Consider the following 16989-nt stretch of genomic DNA (forward strand, 5'->3'; position numbering starts at 1 on the left):
TTTTCATCACTGTTTTCTTTTGCAATCAAATCCTAAATTATCACCTAAATCATTCCAACTGACTACTACCAAAATCTCTTCAGACCAAAACAACCCACCTCACCTCCCCGTGCCCCCGCGCCGCGCCAAGTGTTCAAACTTAGGCCCAATGCGAAACCCATATGTACATTGATCGTGCAATACTTCACAGGTGCGATCATACCAGCACTAATGCACCGGATCCCATCAGAACTCCGCAGTTAAGCGTGCTTGGGCGAGAGTAGTACTAGGACGGGTGACCTCCTGGGAAGTCCTCGTGTTGCACCTCTTTTTTACGTTATTTTCTTTTCCCACGTTCTTTTCATCACTGTTTTCTTTTGCAATCAAATCCTAAATTATCACCTAAATCATTCCAACTGACTACTACCAAAATCTCTTCAGACCAAAACAACCCACCTCACGTCCCCGTGCCCCCGCGCCGCGCCAAGTGTTCAAACTTAGGCCCAATGCGAAACCCATATGTACATTGATCGTGCAATACTTCACAGGTGCGATCATACCAGCACTAATGCACCGGATCCCATCAGAACTCCGCAGTTAAGCGTGCTTGGGCGAGAGTAGTACTAGGATGGGTGACCTCCTGGGAAGTCCTCGTGTTGCACCTCTTTTTTACGTTATTTTCTTTTCCCACGTTCTTTTCATCACTGTTTTCTTTTGCAATCAAATCCTAAATTATCACCTAAATCATTCCAACTGACTACTACCAAAATCTCTTCAGACCAAAACAACCCACCTCACCTCCCCGTGCCCCCGCGCCGCGCCAAGTGTTCAAACTTAGGCCCAATGCGAAACCCATATGTACATTGATCGTGCAATACTTCACAGGTGCGATCATACCAGCACTAATGCACCGGATCCCATCAGAACTCCGCAGTTAAGCGTGCTTGGGCGAGAGTAGTACTAGGACGGGTGACCTCCTGGGAAGTCCTCGTGTTGCACCTCTTTTTTACGTTATTTTCTTTTCCCACGTTCTTTTCATCACTGTTTTCTTTTGCAATCAAATCCTAAATTATCACCTAAATCATTCCAACTGACTACTACCAAAATCTCTTCAGACCAAAACAACCCACCTCACGTCCCCGTGCCCCCGCGCCGCGCCAAGTGTTCAAACTTAGGCCCAATGCGAAACCCATATGTACATTGATCGTGCAATACTTCACAGGTGCGATCATACCAGCACTAATGCACCGGATCCCATCAGAACTCCGCAGTTAAGCGTGCTTGGGCGAGAGTAGTACTAGGATGGGTGACCTCCTGGGAAGTCCTCGTGTTGCACCTCTTTTTTACGTTATTTTCTTTTCCCACGTTCTTTTCATCACTGTTTTCTTTTGCAATCAAATCCTAAATTATCACCTAAATCATTCCAACTGACTACTACCAAAATCTCTTCAGACCAAAACAACCCACCTCACCTCCCCGTGCCCCTGCGCCGCGCCAAGTGTTCAAACTTAGGCCCAATGCGAAACCCATATGTACATTGATCGTGCAATACTTCACAGGTGCGATCATACCAGCACTAATGCACCGGATCCCATCAGAACTCCGCAGTTAAGCGTGCTTGGGCGAGAGTAGTACTAGGATGGGTGACCTCCTGGGAAGTCCTCGTGTTGCACCTCTTTTTTACGTTATTTTCTTTTCCCACGTTCTTTTCATCACTGTTTTCTTTTGCAATCAAATCCTAAATTATCACCTAAATCATTCCAACTGACTACTACCAAAATCTCTTCAGACCAAAACAACCCACCTCACCTCCCCGTGCCCCCGCGCCGCGCCAAGTGTTCAAACTTAGGCCCAATGCGAAACCCATATGTACATTGATCGTGCAATACTTCACAGGTGCGATCATACCAGCACTAATGCACCGGATCCCATCAGAACTCCGCAGTTAAGCGTGCTTGGGCGAGAGTAGTACTAGGACGGGTGACCTCCTGGGAAGTCCTCGTGTTGCACCTCTTTTTTACGTTATTTTCTTTTCCCACGTTCTTTTCATCACTGTTTTCTTTTGCAATCAAATCCTAAATTATCACCTAAATCATTCCAACTGACTACTACCAAAATCTCTTCAGACCAAAACAACCCACCTCACGTCCCCGTGCCCCCGCGCCGCGCCAAATGTTCAAACTTAGGCCCAATGCGAAACCCATATGTACATTGATCGTGCAATACTTCACAGGTGCGATCATACCAGCACTAATGCACCGGATCCCATCAGAACTCCGCAGTTAAGCGTGCTTGGGCGAGAGTAGTACTAGGATGGGTGACCTCCTGGGAAGTCCTCGTGTTGCACCTCTTTTTTACGTTATTTTCTTTTCCCACGTTCTTTTCATCACTGTTTTCTTTTGCAATCAAATCCTAAATTATCACCTAAATCATTCCAACTGACTACTACCAAAATCTCTTCAGACCAAAACAACCCACCTCACCTCCCCGTGCCCCCGCGCCGCGCCAAGTGTTCAAACTTAGGCCCAATGCGAAACCCATATGTACATTGATCGTGCAATACTTCACAGGTGCGATCATACCAGCACTAATGCACCGGATCCCATCAGAACTCCGCAGTTAAGCGTGCTTGGGCGAGAGTAGTACTAGGACGGGTGACCTCCTGGGAAGTCCTCGTGTTGCACCTCTTTTTTACGTTATTTTCTTTTCCCACGTTCTTTTCATCACTGTTTTCTTTTGCAATCAAATCCTAAATTATCACCTAAATCATTCCAACTGACTACTACCAAAATCTCTTCAGACCAAAACAACCCACCTCACGTCCCCGTGCCCCCGCGCCGCGCCAAGTGTTCAAACTTAGGCCCAATGCGAAACCCATATGTACATTGATCGTGCAATACTTCACAGGTGCGATCATACCAACACTAATGCACCGGATCCCATCAGAACTCCGCAGTTAAGCGTGCTTGGGCGAGAGTAGTACTAGGATGGGTGACCTCCTGGGAAGTCCTCGTGTTGCACCTCTTTTTTACGTTATTTTCTTTTCCCACGTTCTTTTCATCACTGTTTTCTTTTGCAATCAAATCCTAAATTATCACCTAAATCATTCCAACTGACTACTACCAAAATCTCTTCAGACCAAAACAACCCACCTCACGTCCCCGTGCCCCCGCGCCGCGCCAAGTGTTCAAACTTAGGCCCAATGCGAAACCCATATGTACATTGATCGTGCAATACTTCACAGGTGCGATCATACCAGCACTAATGCACCGGATCCCATCAGAACTCCGCAGTTAAGCGTGCTTGGGCGAGAGTAGTACTAGGATGGGTGACCTCCTGGGAAGTCCTCGTGTTGCACCTCTTTTTTACGTTATTTTCTTTTCCCACGTTCTTTTCATCACTGTTTTCTTTTGCAATCAAATCCTAAATTATCACCTAAATCATTCCAACTGACTACTACCAAAATCTCTTCAGACCAAAACAACCCACCTCACGTCCCCGTGCCCCCGCGCCGCGCCAAGTGTTCAAACTTAGGCCCAATGCGAAACCCATATGTACATTGATCGTGCAATACTTCACAGGTGCGATCATACCAGCACTAATGCACCGGATCCCATCAGAACTCCGCAGTTAAGCGTGCTTCGGCGAGAGTAGTACTAGGATGGGTGACCTCCTGGGAAGTCCTCGTGTTGCACCTCTTTTTTACGTTATTTTCTTTTCCCACGTTCTTTTCATCACTGTTTTCTTTTGCAATCAAATCCTAAATTATCACCTAAATCATTCCAACTGACTACTACCAAAATCTCTTCAGACCAAAACAACCCACCTCACCTCCCCGTGCCCCCGCGCCGCGCCAAGTGTTCAAACTTAGGCCCAATGCGAAACCCATATGTACATTGATCGTGCAATACTTCACAGGTGCGATCATACCAGCACTAATGCACCGGATCCCATCAGAACTCCGCAGTTAAGCGTGCTTGGGCGAGAGTAGTACTAGGATGGGTGACCTCCTGGGAAGTCCTCGTGTTGCACCTCTTTTTTACGTTATTTTCTTTTCCCACGTTCTTTTCATCACTGTTTTCTTTTGCAATCAAATCCTAAATTATCACCTAAATCATTCCAACTGACTACTACCAAAATCTCTTCAGACCAAAACAACACACCTCACGTCCCCGTGCCCCCGCGCCGCGCCAAGTGTTCAAACTTAGGCCCAATGCGAAACCCATATGTACATTGATCGTGCAATACTTCACAGGTGCGATCATACCAGCACTAATGCACCGGATCCCATCAGAACTCTGCAGTTAAGCGTGCTTGGGCGAGAGTAGTACTAGGATGGGTGACCTCCTGGGAAGTCCTCGTGTTGCACCTCTTTTTTACGTTATTTTCTTTTCCCACGTTCTTTTCATCACTGTTTTCTTTTGCAATCAAATCCTAAATTATCACCTAAATCATTCCAACTGACTACTACCAAAATCTCTTCAGACCAAAACAACCCACCTCACGTACCCGTGCCCCCGCGCCGCGCCAAGTGTTCAAACTTAGGCCCAATGCGAAACCCATATGTACATTGATCGTGCAATACTTCACAGGTGCGATCATACCAGCACTAATGCACCGGATCCCATCAGAACTCCGCAGTTAAGCGTGCTTGGGCGAGAGTAGTACTAGGATGGGTGACCTCCTGGGAAGTCCTCGTGTTGCACCTCTTTTTTACGTTATTTTCTTTTCCCACGTTCTTTTCATCACTGTTTTCTTTTGCAATCAAATCCTAAATTATCACCTAAATCATTCCAACTGACTACTACCAAAATCTCTTCAGACCAAAACAACCCACCTCACGTCCCCGTGCCCCCGCGCCGCGCCAAGTGTTCAAACTTAGGCCCAATGCGAAACCCATATGTACATTGATCGTGCAATACTTCACAGGTGCGATCATACCAGCACTAATGCACCGGATCCCATCAGAACTCCGCAGTTAAGCGTGCTTGGGCGAGAGTAGTACTAGGATGGGTGACCTCCTGGGAAGTCCTCGTGTTGCACCTCTTTTTTACGTTATTTTCTTTTCCCACGTTCTTTTCATCACTGTTTTCTTTTGCAATCAAATCCTAAATTATCACCTAAATCATTCCAACTGACTACTACCAAAATCTCTTCAGACCAAAACAACCCACCTCACGTCCCCGTGCCCCCGCGCCGCGCCAAGTGTTCAAACTTAGGCCCAATGCGAAACCCATATGTACATTGATCGTGCAATACTTCACAGGTGCGATCATACCAGCACTAATGCACTGGATCCCATCAGAACTCCGCAGTTAAGCGTGCTTGGGCGAGAGTAGTACTAGGACGGGTGACCTCCTGGGAAGTCCTCGTGTTGCACCTCTTTTTTACGTTATTTTCTTTTCCCACGTTCTTTTCATCACTGTTTTCTTTTGCAATCAAATCCTAAATTATCACCTAAATCATTCCAATTGACTACTACCAAAATCTCTTCAGACCAAAACAACCCACCTCACGTCCCCGTGCCCCCGCGCCGCGCCAAGTGTTCAAACTTAGGCCCAATGCGAAACCCATATGCACATTGATCGTGCAATACTTCACAGGTGCGATCATACCAGCACTAATGCACCGGATCCCATCAGAACTCCGCAGTTAAGCGTTCTTGGGCGAGAGTAGTACTAGGATGGGTGACCTCCTGGGAAGTCCTCGTGTTGCACCTCTTTTTTACGTTATTTTCTTTTCCCACGTTCTTTTCATCACTGTTTTCTTTTGCAATCAAATCCTAAATTATCACCTAAATCATTCCAACTGACTACTACCAAAATCTCTTCAGACCAAAACAACCCACCTCACGTCCCCGTGCCCCCGCGCCGCGCCAAGTGTTCAAACTTAGGCCCAATGCGAAACCCATATGTACATTGATCGTGCAATACTTCACAGGTGCGATCATACCAGCACTAATGCACCGGATCCCATCAGAACTCCGCAGTTAAGCGTGCTTGGGCGAGAGTAGTACTAGGATGGGTGACCTCCTGGGAAGTCCTCGTGTTGCACCTCTTTTTTACGTTATTTTCTTTTCCCACGTTCTTTTCATCACTGTTTTCTTTTGCAATCAAATCCTAAATTATCACCTAAATCATTCCAACTGACTACTACCAAAATCTCTTCAGACCAAAACAACCCACCTCACCTCCCCGTGCCCCCGCGCCGCGCCAAGTGTTCAAACTTAGGCCCAATGCGAAACCCATATGTACATTGATCGTGCAATACTTCACAGGTGCGATCATACCAGCACTAATGCACCGGATCCCATCAGAACTCCGCAGTTAAGCGTGCTTGGGCGAGAGTAGTACTAGGACGGGTGACCTCCTGGGAAGTCCTCGTGTTGCACCTCTTTTTTACGTTATTTTCTTTTCCCACGTTCTTTTCATCACTGTTTTCTTTTGCAATCAAATCCTAAATTATCACCTAAATCATTCCAACTGACTACTACCAAAATCTCTTCAGACCAAAACAACCCACCTCACGTCCCCGTGCCCCCGCGCCGCGCCAAATGTTCAAACTTAGGCCCAATGCGAAACCCATATGTACATTGATCGTGCAATACTTCACAGGTGCGATCATACCAGCACTAATGCACCGGATCCCATCAGAACTCCGCAGTTAAGCGTGCTTCGGCGAGAGTAGTACTAGGATGGGTGACCTCCTGGGAAGTCCTCGTGTTGCACCTCTTTTTTACGTTATTTTCTTTTCCCACGTTCTTTTCATCACTGTTTTCTTTTGCAATCAAATCCTAAATTATCACCTAAATCATTCCAACTAACTACTACCAAAATCTCTTCAGACCAAAACAACCCACCTCACCTCCCCGTGCCCCCGCGCCGCGCCAAGTGTTCAAACTTAGGCCCAATGCGAAACCCATATGTACATTGATCGTGCAATACTTCACAGGTGCGATCATACCAGCACTAATGCACCGGATCCCATCAGAACTCCGCAGTTAAGCGTGCTTGGGCGAGAGTAGTACTAGGACGGGTGACCTCCTGGGAAGTCCTCGTGTTGCACCTCTTTTTTACGTTATTTTCTTTTCCCACGTTCTTTTCATCACTGTTTTCTTTTGCAATCAAATCCTAAATTATCACCTAAATCATTCCAACTGACTACTACCAAAATCTCTTCAGACCAAAACAACCCACCTCACGTCCCCGTGCCCCCGCGCCGCGCCAAGTGTTCAAACTTAGGCCCAATGCGAAACCCATATGTACATTGATCGTGCAATACTTCACAGGTGCGATCATACCAACACTAATGCACCGGATCCCATCAGAACTCCGCAGTTAAGCGTGCTTGGGCGAGAGTAGTACTAGGATGGGTGACCTCCTGGGAAGTCCTCGTGTTGCACCTCTTTTTTACGTTATTTTCTTTTCCCACGTTCTTTTCATCACTGTTTTCTTTTGCAATCAAATCCTAAATTATCACCTAAATCATTCCAACTGACTACTACCAAAATCTCTTCAGACCAAAACAACCCACCTCACGTCCCCGTGCCCCCGCGCCGCGCCAAGTGTTCAAACTTAGGCCCAATGCGAAACCCATATGTACATTGATCGTGCAATACTTCACAGGTGCGATCATACCAGCACTAATGCACCGGATCCCATCAGAACTCCGCAGTTAAGCGTGCTTGGGCGAGAGTAGTACTAGGATGGGTGACCTCCTGGGAAGTCCTCGTGTTGCACCTCTTTTTTACGTTATTTTCTTTTCCCACGTTCTTTTCATCACTGTTTTCTTTTGCAATCAAATCCTAAATTATCACCTAAATCATTCCAACTGACTACTACCAAAATCTCTTCAGACCAAAACAACCCACCTCACGTCCCCGTGCCCCCGCGCCGCGCCAAGTGTTCAAACTTAGGCCCAATGCGAAACCCATATGTACATTGATCGTGCAATACTTCACAGGTGCGATCATACCAGCACTAATGCACCGGATCCCATCAGAACTCCGCAGTTAAGCGTGCTTCGGCGAGAGTAGTACTAGGATGGGTGACCTCCTGGGAAGTCCTCGTGTTGCACCTCTTTTTTACGTTATTTTCTTTTCCCACGTTCTTTTCATCACTGTTTTCTTTTGCAATCAAATCCTAAATTATCACCTAAATCATTCCAACTGACTACTACCAAAATCTCTTCAGACCAAAACAACCCACCTCACCTCCCCGTGCCCCCGCGCCGCGCCAAGTGTTCAAACTTAGGCCCAATGCGAAACCCATATGTACATTGATCGTGCAATACTTCACAGGTGCGATCATACCAGCACTAATGCACCGGATCCCATCAGAACTCCGCAGTTAAGCGTGCTTGGGCGAGAGTAGTACTAGGATGGGTGACCTCCTGGGAAGTCCTCGTGTTGCACCTCTTTTTTACGTTATTTTCTTTTCCCACGTTCTTTTCATCACTGTTTTCTTTTGCAATCAAATCCTAAATTATCACCTAAATCATTCCAACTGACTACTACCAAAATCTCTTCAGACCAAAACAACCCACCTCACGTCCCCGTGCCCCCGCGCCGCGCCAAGTGTTCAAACTTAGGCCCAATGCGAAACCCATATGTACATTGATCGTGCAATACTTCACAGGTGCGATCATACCAGCACTAATGCACCGGATCCCATCAGAACTCCGCAGTTAAGCGTGCTTGGGCGAGAGTAGTACTAGGATGGGTGACCTCCTGGGAAGTCCTCGTGTTGCACCTCATTTTTACGTTATTTTCTTTTCCCACGTTCTTTTCATCACTGTTTTCTTTTGCAATCAAATCCTAAATTATCACCTAAATCATTCCAACTGACTACTACCAAAATCTCTTCAGACCAAAACGACCCACCTCACGTCCCCGTGCCCCCGCGCCGCGCCAAGTGTTCAAACTTAGGCCCAATGCGAAACCCATATGTACATTGATCGTGCAATACTTCACAGGTGCGATCATACCAGCACTAATGCACCGGATCCCATCAGAACTCCGCAGTTAAGCGTGCTTGGGCGAGAGTAGTACTAGGATGGGTGACCTCCTGGGAAGTCCTCGTGTTGCACCTCTTTTTTACGTTATTTTCTTTTCCTACGTTCTTTTCATCACTGTTTTCTTTTGCAATCAAATCCTAAATTATCACCTAAATCATTCCAACTGACTACTACCAAAATCTCTTCAGACCAAAACAACCCACCTCACGTCCCCGTGCCCCCGCGCCGCGCCAAGTGTTCAAACTTAGGCCCAATGCGAAACCCATATGTACATTGATCGTGCAATACTTCACAGGTGCGATCATACCAGCACTAATGCACCGGATCCCATCAGAACTCCGCAGTTAAGCGTGCTTGGGCGAGAGTAGTACTAGGATGGGTGACCTCCTGGGAAGTCCTCGTGTTGCACCTCTTTTTTACGTTATTTTCTTTTCCCACGTTCTTTTCATCACTGTTTTCTTTTGCAATCAAATCCTAAATTATCACCTAAATCATTCCAACTGACTACTACCAAAATCTCTTCAGACCAAAACAACCCACCTCACCTCCCCGTGCCCCCGCGCCGCGCCAAGTGTTCAAACTTAGGCCCAATGCGAAACCCATATGTACATTGATCGTGCAATACTTCACAGGTGCGATCATACCAGCACTAATGCACCGGATCCCATCAGAACTCCGCAGTTAAGCGTGCTTGGGCGAGAGTAGTACTAGGATGGGTGACCTCCTGGGAAGTCCTCGTGTTGCACCTCTTTTTTACGTTATTTTCTTTTCCCACGTTCTTTTCATCACTGTTTTCTTTTGCAATCAAATCCTAAATTATCACCTAAATCATTCCAACTGACTACTACCAAAATCTCTTCAGACCAAAACGACCCACCTCACGTCCCCGTGCCCCCGCGCCGCGCCAAGTGTTCAAACTTAGGCCCAATGCGAAACCCATATGTACATTGATCGTGCAATACTTCACAGGTGCGATCATACCAGCACTAATGCACCGGATCCCATCAGAACTCCGCAGTTAAGCGTGCTTGGGCGAGAGTAGTACTAGGATGGGTGACCTCCTGGGAAGTCCTCGTGTTGCACCTCTTTTTTACGTTATTTTCTTTTCCCACGTTCTTTTCATCACTGTTTTCTTTTGCAATCAAATCCTAAATTATCACCTAAATCATTCCAACTGACTACTACCAAAATCTCTTCAGACCAAAACAACCCACCTCACGTCCCCGTGCCCCCGCGCCGCGCCAAGTGTTCAAACTTAGGCCCAATGCGAAACCCATATGTACATTGATCGTGCAATACTTCACAGGTGCGATCATACCAGCACTAATGCACCGGATCCCATCAGAACTCTGCAGTTAAGCGTGCTTGGGCGAGAGTAGTACTAGGATGGGTGACCTCCTGGGAAGTCCTCGTGTTGCACCTCTTTTTTACGTTATTTTCTTTTCCCACGTTCTTTTCATCACTGTTTTCTTTTGCAATCAAATCCTAAATTATCACCTAAATCATTCCAACTGACTACTACCAAAATCTCTTCAGACCAAAACAACCCACCTCACCTCCCCGTGCCCCCGCGCCGCGCCAAGTGTTCAAACTTAGGCCCAATGCGAAACCCATATGTACATTGATCGTGCAATACTTCACAGGTGCGATCATACCAGCACTAATGCACCGGATCCCATCAGAACTCCGCAGTTAAGCGTGCTTGGGCGAGAGTAGTACTAGGATGGGTGACCTCCTGGGAAGTCCTCGTGTTGCACCTCTTTTTTACGTTATTTTCTTTTCCCACGTTCTTTTCATCACTGTTTTCTTTTGCAATCAAATCCTAAATTATCACCTAAATCATTCCAACTGACTACTACCAAAATCTCTTCAGACCAAAACAACCCACCTCACGTCCCCGTGCCCCCGCGCCGCGCCAAGTGTTCAAACTTAGGCCCAATGCGAAACCCATATGTACATTGATCGTGCAATACTTCACAGGTGCGATCATACCAGCACTAATGCACCGGATCCCATCAGAACTCCGCAGTTAAGCGTGCTTGGGCGAGAGTAGTACTAGGATGGGTGACCTCCTGGGAAGTCCTCGTGTTGCACCTCTTTTTTACGTTATTTTCTTTTCCCACGTTCTTTTCATCACTGTTTTCTTTTGCAATCAAATCCTAAATTATCACCTAAATCATTCCAACTGACTACTACCAAAATCTCTTCAGACCAAAACAACCCACCTCACGTCCCCGTGCCCCCGCGCCGCGCCAAGTGTTCAAACTTAGGCCCAATGCGAAACCCATATGTACATTGATCGTGCAATACTTCACAGGTGCGATCATACCAGCACTAATGCACCGGATCCCATCAGAACTCCGCAGTTAAGCGTGCTTGGGCGAGAGTAGTACTAGGATGGGTGACCTCCTGGGAAGTCCTCGTGTTGCACCTCTTTTTTACGTTATTTTCTTTTCCCACGTTCTTTTCATCACTGTTTTCTTTTGCAATCAAATCCTAAATTATCACCTAAATCATTCCAACTGACTACTACCAAAATCTCTTCAGACCAAAACGACCCACCTCACGTCCCCGTGCCCCCGCGCCGCGCCAAGTGTTCAAACTTAGGCCCAATGCGAAACCCATATGTACATTGATCGTGCAATACTTCACAGGTGCGATCATACCAGCACTAATGCACCGGATCCCATCAGAACTCCGCAGTTAAGCGTGCTTGGGCGAGAGTAGTACTAGGATGGGTGACCTCCTGGGAAGTCCTCGTGTTGCACCTCTTTTTTACGTTATTTTCTTTTCCCACGTTCTTTTCATCACTGTTTTCTTTTGCAATCAAATCCTAAATTATCACCTAAATCATTCCAACTGACTACTACCAAAATCTCTTCAGACCAAAACAACCCACCTCACGTCCCCGTGCCCCCGTGCCGCGCCAAGTGTTCAAACTTAGGCCCAATGCGAAACCCATATGTACATTGATCGTGCAATACTTCACAGGTGCGATCATACCAGCACTAATGCACCGGATCCCATCAGAACTCCGCAGTTAAGCGTGCTTGGGCGAGAGTAGTACTAGGATGGGTGACCTCCTGGGAAGTCCTCGTGTTGCACCTCTTTTTTACGTTATTTTCTTTTCCCACGTTCTTTTCATCACTGTTTTCTTTTGCAATCAAATCCTAAATTATCACCTAAATCATTCCAACTGACTACTACCAAAATCTCTTCAGACCAAAACAACCCACCTCACCTCCCCGTGCCCCCGCGCCGCGCCAAGTGTTCAAACTTAGGCCCAATGCGAAACCCATATGTACATTGATCGTGCAATACTTCACAGGTGCGATCATACCAGCACTAATGCACCGGATCCCATCAGAACTCCGCAGTTAAGCGTGCTTGGGCGAGAGTAGTACTAGGATGGGTGACCTCCTGGGAAGTCCTCGTGTTGCACCTCTTTTTTACGTTATTTTCTTTTCCCACGTTCTTTTCATCACTATTTTCTTTTGCAATCAAATCCTAAATTATCACCTAAATCATTCCAACTGACTACTACCAAAATCTCTTCAGACCAAAACAACCCACCTCACGTCCCCGTGCCCCCGTGCCGCGCCAAGTGTTCAAACTTAGGCCCAATGCGAAACCCATATGTACATTGATCGTGCAATACTTCACAGGTGCGATCATACCAGCACTAATGCACCGGATCCCATCAGAACTCCGCAGTTAAGCGTGCTTGGGCGAGAGTAGTACTAGGATGGGTGACCTCCTGGGAAGTCCTCGTGTTGCACCTCTTTTTTACGTTATTTTCTTTTCCCACGTTCTTTTCATCACTGTTTTCTTTTGCAATCAAATCCTAAATTATCACCTAAATCATTCCAACTGACTACTACCAAAATCTCTTCAGACCAAAACAACCCACCTCACCTCCCCGTGCCCCCGCGCCGCGCCAAGTGTTCAAACTTAGGCCCAATGCGAAACCCATATGTACATTGATCGTGCAATACTTCACAGGTGCGATCATACCAGCACTAATGCACCGGATCCCATCAGAACTCCGCAGTTAAGCGTGCTTCGGCGAGAGTAGTACTAGGATGGGTGACCTCCTGGGAAGTCCTCGTGTTGCACCTCTTTTTTACGTTATTTTCTTTTCCCACGTTCTTTTCATCACTGTTTTCTTTTGCAATCAAATCCTAAATTATCACCTAAATCATTCCAACTGACTACTACCAAAATCTCTTCAGACCAAAACAACCCACCTCACCTCCCCGTGCCCCCGCGCCGCGCCAAGTGTTCAAACTTAGGCCCAATGCGAAACCCATATGTACATTGATCGTGCAATACTTCACAGGTGCGATCATACCAGCACTAATGCACCGGATCCCATCAGAACTCCGCAGTTAAGCGTGCTTGGGCGAGAGTAGTACTAGGATGGGTGACCTCCTGGGAAGTCCTCGTGTTGCACCTCTTTTTTACGTTATTTTCTTTTCCCACGTTCTTTTCATCACTGTTTTCTTTTGCAATCAAATCCTAAATTATCACCTAAATCATTCCAACTGACTACTACCAAAATCTCTTCAGACCAAAACAACCCACCTCACGTCCCCGTGCCCCCGCGCCGCGCCAAGTGTTCAAACTTAGGCCCAATGCGAAACCCATATGTACATTGATCGTGCAATACTTCACAGGTGCGATCATACCAGCACTAATGCACCGGATCCCATCAGAACTCCGCAGTTAAGCGTGCTTGGGCGAGAGTAGTACTAGGATGGGTGACCTCCTGGGAAGTCCTCGTGTTGCACCTCTTTTTTACGTTATTTTCTTTTCCCACGTTCTTTTCATCACTGTTTTCTTTTGCAATCAAATCCTAAATTATCACCTAAATCATTCCAACTGACTACTACCAAAATCTCTTCAGACCAAAACAACCCACCTCACGTCCCCGTGCCCCCGCGCCGCGCCAAGTGTTCAAACTTAGGCCCAATGCGAAACCCATATGTACATTGATCGTGCAATACTTCACAGGTGCGATCATACCAGCACTAATGCACCGGATCCCATCAGAACTCCGCAGTTAAGCGTGCTTCGGCGAGAGTAGTACTAGGATGGGTGACCTCCTGGGAAGTCCTCGTGTTGCACCTCTTTTTTACGTTATTTTCTTTTCCCACGTTCTTTTCATCACTGTTTTCTTTTGCAATCAAATCCTAAATTATCACCTAAATCATTCCAACTGACTACTACCAAAATCTCTTCAGACCAAAACAACCCACCTCACGTCCCCGTGCCCCCGCGCCGCGCCAAGTGTTCAAACTTAGGCCCAATGCGAAACCCATATGTACATTGATCGTGCAATACTTCACAGGTGCGATCATACCAGCACTAATGCACCGGATCCCATCAGAACTCCGCAGTTAAGCGTTCTTGGGCGAGAGTAGTACTAGGATGGGTGACCTCCTGGGAAGTCCTCGTGTTGCACCTCTTTTTTACGTTATTTTCTTTTCCCACGTTCTTTTCATCACTGTTTTCTTTTGCAATCAAATCCTAAATTATCACCTAAATCATTCCAACTGACTACTACCAAAATCTCTTCAGACCAAAACAACCCACCTCACGTCCCCGTGCCCCCGCGCCGCGCCAAGTGTTCAAACTTAGGCCCAATGCGAAACCCATATGTACATTGATCGTGCAATACTTCACAGGTGCGATCATACCAGCACTAATGCACCGGATCCCATCAGAACTCCGCAGTTAAGCGTGCTTGGGCGAGAGTAGTACTAGGATGGGTGACCTCCTGGGAAGTCCTCGTGTTGCACCTCTTTTTTACGTTATTTTCTTTTCCCACGTTCTTTTCATCACTGTTTTCTTTTGCAATCAAATCCTAAATTATCACCTAAATCATTCCAACTGACTACTACCAAAATCTCTTCAGACCAAAACAACCCACCTCACGTCCCCGTGCCCCCGCGCCGCGCCAAGTGTTCAAACTTAGGCCCAATGCGAAACCCATATGTACATTGATCGTGCAATACTTCACAGGTGCGATCATACCAGCACTAATGCACCGGATCCCATCAGAACTCCGCAGTTAAGCGTGCTTGGGCGAGAGTAGTACTAGGATGGGTGACCTCCTGGGAAGTCCTCGTGTTGCACCTCTTTTTTACGTTATTTTCTTTTCCCACGTTCTTTTCATCACTGTTTTCTTTTGCAATCAAATCCTAAATTATCACCTAAATCATTCCAACTGACTACTACCAAAATCTCTTCAGACCAAAACAACACACCTCACGTCCCCGTGCCCCCGCGCCGCGCCAAGTGTTCAAACTTAGGCCCAATGCGAAACCCATATGTACATTGATCGTGCAATACTTCACAGGTGCGATCATACCAGCACTAATGCACCGGATCCCATCAGAACTCTGCAGTTAAGCGTGCTTGGGCGAGAGTAGTACTAGGATGGGTGACCTCCTGGGAAGTCCTCGTGTTGCACCTCTTTTTTACGTTATTTTCTTTTCCCACGTTCTTTTCATCACTGTTTTCTTTTGCAATCAAATCCTAAATTATCACCTAAATCATTCCAACTGACTACTACCAAAATCTCTTCAGACCAAAACAACCCACCTCACGTCCCCGTGCCCCCGTGCCGCGCCAAGTGTTCAAACTTAGGCCCAATGCGAAACCCATATGTACATTGATCGTGCAATACTTCACAGGTGCGATCATACCAGCACTAATGCACCGGATCCCATCAGAACTCCGCAGTTAAGCGTGCTTGGGCGAGAGTAGTACTAGGATGGGTGACCTCCTGGGAAGTCCTCGTGTTGCACCTCTTTTTTACGTTATTTTCTTTTCCCACGTTCTTTTCATCACTGTTTTCTTTTGCAATCAAATCCTAAATTATCACCTAAATCATTCCAACTGACTACTACCAAAATCTCTTCAGACCAAAACAACCCACCTCACCTCCCCGTGCCCCCGCGCCGCGCCAAGTGTTCAAACTTAGGCCCAATGCGAAACCCATATGTACATTGATCGTGCAATACTTCACAGGTGCGATCATACCAGCACTAATGCACCGGATCCCATCAGAACTCCGCAGTTAAGCGTGCTTGGGCGAGAGTAGTACTAGGATGGGTGACCTCCTGGGAAGTCCTCGTGTTGCACCTCTTTTTTACGTTATTTTCTTTTCCCACGTTCTTTTCATCACTGTTTTCTTTTGCAATCAAATCCTAAATTATCACCTAAATCATTCCAACTGACTACTACCAAAATCTCTTCAGACCAAAACAACCCACCTCACGTCCCCGTGCCCCCGCGCCGCGCCAAGTGTTCAAACTTAGGCCCAATGCGAAACCCATATGTACATTGATCGTGCAATACTTCACAGGTGCGATCATACCAGCACTAATGCACCGGATCCCATCAGAACTCCGCAGTTAAGCGTGCTTGGGCGAGAGTAGTACTAGGATGGGTGACCTCCTGGGAAGTCCTCGTGTTGCACCTCTTTTTTACGTTATTTTCTTTTCCCACGTTCTTTTCATCACTGTTTTCTTTTGCAATCAAATCCTAAATTATCACCTAAATCATTCCAACTGACTACTACCAAAATCTCTTCAGACCAAAACAACCCACCTCACCTCCCCGTGCCCCCGCGCCGCGCCAAGTGTTCAAACTTAGGCCCAATGCGAAACCCATATGTACATTGATCGTGCAATACTTCACAGGTGCGATCATACCAGCACTAATGCACCGGATCCCATCAGAACTCCGCAGTTAAGCGTGCTTGGGCAAGAGTAGTACTAGGATGGGTGACCTCCTGGGAAGTCCTCGTGTTGCACCTCTTTTTTACGTTATTTTCTTTTCCCACGTTCTTTTCATCACTGTTTTCTTTTGCAATCAAATCCTAAATTATCACCTAAATCATTCCAACTGCCTACTACCAAAATCTCTTCAGACCAAAACAACCCACCTCACGTCCCCGTGCCCCCGCGCCGCGCCAAGTGTTCAAAC

The 16989-nt window shown here is 46.8% G+C and overlaps 50 non-coding genes across 50 annotated transcripts; all 50 read left to right on the plus strand.

The window, feature by feature from the left end:
- The first annotated feature begins 188 nt into the window (after positions 1 to 188).
- On the plus strand, positions 189 to 307 carry LOC146878840 (5S ribosomal RNA). The gene has a single exon (XR_014988991.1). It is a non-coding gene; the product is annotated as a 5S ribosomal RNA (ribosomal RNA).
- Positions 308 to 525: 218 nt separating this feature from the next.
- On the plus strand, positions 526 to 644 carry LOC146878841 (5S ribosomal RNA). The gene has a single exon (XR_014988707.1). It is a non-coding gene; the product is annotated as a 5S ribosomal RNA (ribosomal RNA).
- A 218-nt stretch (positions 645 to 862) lies between these two features.
- On the plus strand, positions 863 to 981 carry LOC146878842 (5S ribosomal RNA). The gene has a single exon (XR_014988992.1). It is a non-coding gene; the product is annotated as a 5S ribosomal RNA (ribosomal RNA).
- A 218-nt stretch (positions 982 to 1199) lies between these two features.
- Positions 1200 to 1318, plus strand: LOC146878843 (5S ribosomal RNA). The gene has a single exon (XR_014988708.1). It is a non-coding gene; the product is annotated as a 5S ribosomal RNA (ribosomal RNA).
- Positions 1319 to 1536: 218 nt separating this feature from the next.
- Positions 1537 to 1655, plus strand: LOC146878844 (5S ribosomal RNA). The gene has a single exon (XR_014988709.1). It is a non-coding gene; the product is annotated as a 5S ribosomal RNA (ribosomal RNA).
- A 218-nt stretch (positions 1656 to 1873) lies between these two features.
- Positions 1874 to 1992, plus strand: LOC146878845 (5S ribosomal RNA). Its single transcript, XR_014988994.1, has one exon. It is a non-coding gene; the product is annotated as a 5S ribosomal RNA (ribosomal RNA).
- Positions 1993 to 2210: 218 nt separating this feature from the next.
- LOC146878846 (5S ribosomal RNA) lies at positions 2211 to 2329 on the plus strand. Its single transcript, XR_014988710.1, has one exon. It is a non-coding gene; the product is annotated as a 5S ribosomal RNA (ribosomal RNA).
- Positions 2330 to 2547: 218 nt separating this feature from the next.
- On the plus strand, positions 2548 to 2666 carry LOC146878847 (5S ribosomal RNA). The gene has a single exon (XR_014988995.1). It is a non-coding gene; the product is annotated as a 5S ribosomal RNA (ribosomal RNA).
- A 218-nt stretch (positions 2667 to 2884) lies between these two features.
- LOC146878848 (5S ribosomal RNA) lies at positions 2885 to 3003 on the plus strand. Its single transcript, XR_014989030.1, has one exon. It is a non-coding gene; the product is annotated as a 5S ribosomal RNA (ribosomal RNA).
- A 218-nt stretch (positions 3004 to 3221) lies between these two features.
- LOC146878849 (5S ribosomal RNA) lies at positions 3222 to 3340 on the plus strand. Its single transcript, XR_014988712.1, has one exon. It is a non-coding gene; the product is annotated as a 5S ribosomal RNA (ribosomal RNA).
- Positions 3341 to 3558: 218 nt separating this feature from the next.
- LOC146878850 (5S ribosomal RNA) lies at positions 3559 to 3677 on the plus strand. Its single transcript, XR_014989103.1, has one exon. It is a non-coding gene; the product is annotated as a 5S ribosomal RNA (ribosomal RNA).
- A 218-nt stretch (positions 3678 to 3895) lies between these two features.
- On the plus strand, positions 3896 to 4014 carry LOC146878851 (5S ribosomal RNA). Its single transcript, XR_014988713.1, has one exon. It is a non-coding gene; the product is annotated as a 5S ribosomal RNA (ribosomal RNA).
- Positions 4015 to 4232: 218 nt separating this feature from the next.
- Positions 4233 to 4351, plus strand: LOC146878852 (5S ribosomal RNA). The gene has a single exon (XR_014988973.1). It is a non-coding gene; the product is annotated as a 5S ribosomal RNA (ribosomal RNA).
- Positions 4352 to 4569: 218 nt separating this feature from the next.
- On the plus strand, positions 4570 to 4688 carry LOC146878853 (5S ribosomal RNA). Its single transcript, XR_014988714.1, has one exon. It is a non-coding gene; the product is annotated as a 5S ribosomal RNA (ribosomal RNA).
- A 218-nt stretch (positions 4689 to 4906) lies between these two features.
- LOC146878854 (5S ribosomal RNA) lies at positions 4907 to 5025 on the plus strand. Its single transcript, XR_014988715.1, has one exon. It is a non-coding gene; the product is annotated as a 5S ribosomal RNA (ribosomal RNA).
- Positions 5026 to 5243: 218 nt separating this feature from the next.
- Positions 5244 to 5362, plus strand: LOC146878855 (5S ribosomal RNA). Its single transcript, XR_014989097.1, has one exon. It is a non-coding gene; the product is annotated as a 5S ribosomal RNA (ribosomal RNA).
- Positions 5363 to 5580: 218 nt separating this feature from the next.
- LOC146878856 (5S ribosomal RNA) lies at positions 5581 to 5699 on the plus strand. The gene has a single exon (XR_014989038.1). It is a non-coding gene; the product is annotated as a 5S ribosomal RNA (ribosomal RNA).
- A 218-nt stretch (positions 5700 to 5917) lies between these two features.
- LOC146878857 (5S ribosomal RNA) lies at positions 5918 to 6036 on the plus strand. Its single transcript, XR_014988716.1, has one exon. It is a non-coding gene; the product is annotated as a 5S ribosomal RNA (ribosomal RNA).
- Positions 6037 to 6254: 218 nt separating this feature from the next.
- LOC146878858 (5S ribosomal RNA) lies at positions 6255 to 6373 on the plus strand. Its single transcript, XR_014988996.1, has one exon. It is a non-coding gene; the product is annotated as a 5S ribosomal RNA (ribosomal RNA).
- A 218-nt stretch (positions 6374 to 6591) lies between these two features.
- Positions 6592 to 6710, plus strand: LOC146878859 (5S ribosomal RNA). The gene has a single exon (XR_014989104.1). It is a non-coding gene; the product is annotated as a 5S ribosomal RNA (ribosomal RNA).
- Positions 6711 to 6928: 218 nt separating this feature from the next.
- On the plus strand, positions 6929 to 7047 carry LOC146878860 (5S ribosomal RNA). The gene has a single exon (XR_014988997.1). It is a non-coding gene; the product is annotated as a 5S ribosomal RNA (ribosomal RNA).
- A 218-nt stretch (positions 7048 to 7265) lies between these two features.
- LOC146878861 (5S ribosomal RNA) lies at positions 7266 to 7384 on the plus strand. The gene has a single exon (XR_014989031.1). It is a non-coding gene; the product is annotated as a 5S ribosomal RNA (ribosomal RNA).
- Positions 7385 to 7602: 218 nt separating this feature from the next.
- Positions 7603 to 7721, plus strand: LOC146878862 (5S ribosomal RNA). Its single transcript, XR_014988717.1, has one exon. It is a non-coding gene; the product is annotated as a 5S ribosomal RNA (ribosomal RNA).
- Positions 7722 to 7939: 218 nt separating this feature from the next.
- LOC146878863 (5S ribosomal RNA) lies at positions 7940 to 8058 on the plus strand. The gene has a single exon (XR_014989105.1). It is a non-coding gene; the product is annotated as a 5S ribosomal RNA (ribosomal RNA).
- Positions 8059 to 8276: 218 nt separating this feature from the next.
- Positions 8277 to 8395, plus strand: LOC146878864 (5S ribosomal RNA). The gene has a single exon (XR_014988718.1). It is a non-coding gene; the product is annotated as a 5S ribosomal RNA (ribosomal RNA).
- Positions 8396 to 8613: 218 nt separating this feature from the next.
- LOC146878865 (5S ribosomal RNA) lies at positions 8614 to 8732 on the plus strand. The gene has a single exon (XR_014988719.1). It is a non-coding gene; the product is annotated as a 5S ribosomal RNA (ribosomal RNA).
- A 218-nt stretch (positions 8733 to 8950) lies between these two features.
- Positions 8951 to 9069, plus strand: LOC146878866 (5S ribosomal RNA). The gene has a single exon (XR_014988720.1). It is a non-coding gene; the product is annotated as a 5S ribosomal RNA (ribosomal RNA).
- A 218-nt stretch (positions 9070 to 9287) lies between these two features.
- Positions 9288 to 9406, plus strand: LOC146878867 (5S ribosomal RNA). Its single transcript, XR_014988721.1, has one exon. It is a non-coding gene; the product is annotated as a 5S ribosomal RNA (ribosomal RNA).
- Positions 9407 to 9624: 218 nt separating this feature from the next.
- LOC146878868 (5S ribosomal RNA) lies at positions 9625 to 9743 on the plus strand. The gene has a single exon (XR_014988723.1). It is a non-coding gene; the product is annotated as a 5S ribosomal RNA (ribosomal RNA).
- Positions 9744 to 9961: 218 nt separating this feature from the next.
- LOC146878869 (5S ribosomal RNA) lies at positions 9962 to 10080 on the plus strand. Its single transcript, XR_014988724.1, has one exon. It is a non-coding gene; the product is annotated as a 5S ribosomal RNA (ribosomal RNA).
- Positions 10081 to 10298: 218 nt separating this feature from the next.
- Positions 10299 to 10417, plus strand: LOC146878870 (5S ribosomal RNA). Its single transcript, XR_014988974.1, has one exon. It is a non-coding gene; the product is annotated as a 5S ribosomal RNA (ribosomal RNA).
- A 218-nt stretch (positions 10418 to 10635) lies between these two features.
- On the plus strand, positions 10636 to 10754 carry LOC146878871 (5S ribosomal RNA). Its single transcript, XR_014988725.1, has one exon. It is a non-coding gene; the product is annotated as a 5S ribosomal RNA (ribosomal RNA).
- A 218-nt stretch (positions 10755 to 10972) lies between these two features.
- On the plus strand, positions 10973 to 11091 carry LOC146878872 (5S ribosomal RNA). The gene has a single exon (XR_014988726.1). It is a non-coding gene; the product is annotated as a 5S ribosomal RNA (ribosomal RNA).
- Positions 11092 to 11309: 218 nt separating this feature from the next.
- Positions 11310 to 11428, plus strand: LOC146878873 (5S ribosomal RNA). Its single transcript, XR_014988727.1, has one exon. It is a non-coding gene; the product is annotated as a 5S ribosomal RNA (ribosomal RNA).
- Positions 11429 to 11646: 218 nt separating this feature from the next.
- On the plus strand, positions 11647 to 11765 carry LOC146878874 (5S ribosomal RNA). Its single transcript, XR_014988728.1, has one exon. It is a non-coding gene; the product is annotated as a 5S ribosomal RNA (ribosomal RNA).
- Positions 11766 to 11983: 218 nt separating this feature from the next.
- On the plus strand, positions 11984 to 12102 carry LOC146878875 (5S ribosomal RNA). Its single transcript, XR_014988729.1, has one exon. It is a non-coding gene; the product is annotated as a 5S ribosomal RNA (ribosomal RNA).
- Positions 12103 to 12320: 218 nt separating this feature from the next.
- LOC146878876 (5S ribosomal RNA) lies at positions 12321 to 12439 on the plus strand. The gene has a single exon (XR_014988730.1). It is a non-coding gene; the product is annotated as a 5S ribosomal RNA (ribosomal RNA).
- Positions 12440 to 12657: 218 nt separating this feature from the next.
- LOC146878877 (5S ribosomal RNA) lies at positions 12658 to 12776 on the plus strand. The gene has a single exon (XR_014988732.1). It is a non-coding gene; the product is annotated as a 5S ribosomal RNA (ribosomal RNA).
- A 218-nt stretch (positions 12777 to 12994) lies between these two features.
- Positions 12995 to 13113, plus strand: LOC146878878 (5S ribosomal RNA). Its single transcript, XR_014989107.1, has one exon. It is a non-coding gene; the product is annotated as a 5S ribosomal RNA (ribosomal RNA).
- A 218-nt stretch (positions 13114 to 13331) lies between these two features.
- LOC146878879 (5S ribosomal RNA) lies at positions 13332 to 13450 on the plus strand. Its single transcript, XR_014988733.1, has one exon. It is a non-coding gene; the product is annotated as a 5S ribosomal RNA (ribosomal RNA).
- A 218-nt stretch (positions 13451 to 13668) lies between these two features.
- LOC146878880 (5S ribosomal RNA) lies at positions 13669 to 13787 on the plus strand. The gene has a single exon (XR_014988735.1). It is a non-coding gene; the product is annotated as a 5S ribosomal RNA (ribosomal RNA).
- Positions 13788 to 14005: 218 nt separating this feature from the next.
- LOC146878881 (5S ribosomal RNA) lies at positions 14006 to 14124 on the plus strand. The gene has a single exon (XR_014989108.1). It is a non-coding gene; the product is annotated as a 5S ribosomal RNA (ribosomal RNA).
- A 218-nt stretch (positions 14125 to 14342) lies between these two features.
- LOC146878882 (5S ribosomal RNA) lies at positions 14343 to 14461 on the plus strand. Its single transcript, XR_014989039.1, has one exon. It is a non-coding gene; the product is annotated as a 5S ribosomal RNA (ribosomal RNA).
- A 218-nt stretch (positions 14462 to 14679) lies between these two features.
- Positions 14680 to 14798, plus strand: LOC146878883 (5S ribosomal RNA). The gene has a single exon (XR_014988736.1). It is a non-coding gene; the product is annotated as a 5S ribosomal RNA (ribosomal RNA).
- Positions 14799 to 15016: 218 nt separating this feature from the next.
- On the plus strand, positions 15017 to 15135 carry LOC146878884 (5S ribosomal RNA). The gene has a single exon (XR_014988737.1). It is a non-coding gene; the product is annotated as a 5S ribosomal RNA (ribosomal RNA).
- A 218-nt stretch (positions 15136 to 15353) lies between these two features.
- LOC146878885 (5S ribosomal RNA) lies at positions 15354 to 15472 on the plus strand. Its single transcript, XR_014988975.1, has one exon. It is a non-coding gene; the product is annotated as a 5S ribosomal RNA (ribosomal RNA).
- A 218-nt stretch (positions 15473 to 15690) lies between these two features.
- Positions 15691 to 15809, plus strand: LOC146878886 (5S ribosomal RNA). The gene has a single exon (XR_014988738.1). It is a non-coding gene; the product is annotated as a 5S ribosomal RNA (ribosomal RNA).
- A 218-nt stretch (positions 15810 to 16027) lies between these two features.
- On the plus strand, positions 16028 to 16146 carry LOC146878887 (5S ribosomal RNA). Its single transcript, XR_014988739.1, has one exon. It is a non-coding gene; the product is annotated as a 5S ribosomal RNA (ribosomal RNA).
- Positions 16147 to 16364: 218 nt separating this feature from the next.
- Positions 16365 to 16483, plus strand: LOC146878888 (5S ribosomal RNA). The gene has a single exon (XR_014988740.1). It is a non-coding gene; the product is annotated as a 5S ribosomal RNA (ribosomal RNA).
- A 218-nt stretch (positions 16484 to 16701) lies between these two features.
- On the plus strand, positions 16702 to 16820 carry LOC146878889 (5S ribosomal RNA). The gene has a single exon (XR_014989035.1). It is a non-coding gene; the product is annotated as a 5S ribosomal RNA (ribosomal RNA).
- The last annotated feature ends 169 nt before the right edge of the window (positions 16821 to 16989 follow it).

Source organism: Vigna unguiculata, unplaced genomic scaffold, assembly GCF_037176805.1.
Source record: "Vigna unguiculata cultivar grain cowpea cultivar isolate G323 ecotype 2 unplaced genomic scaffold, ASM3717680v1 ptg000026l_ERROPOS8192196, whole genome shotgun sequence".
NCBI classification, from domain to species: domain Eukaryota; kingdom Viridiplantae; phylum Streptophyta; class Magnoliopsida; order Fabales; family Fabaceae; genus Vigna; species Vigna unguiculata.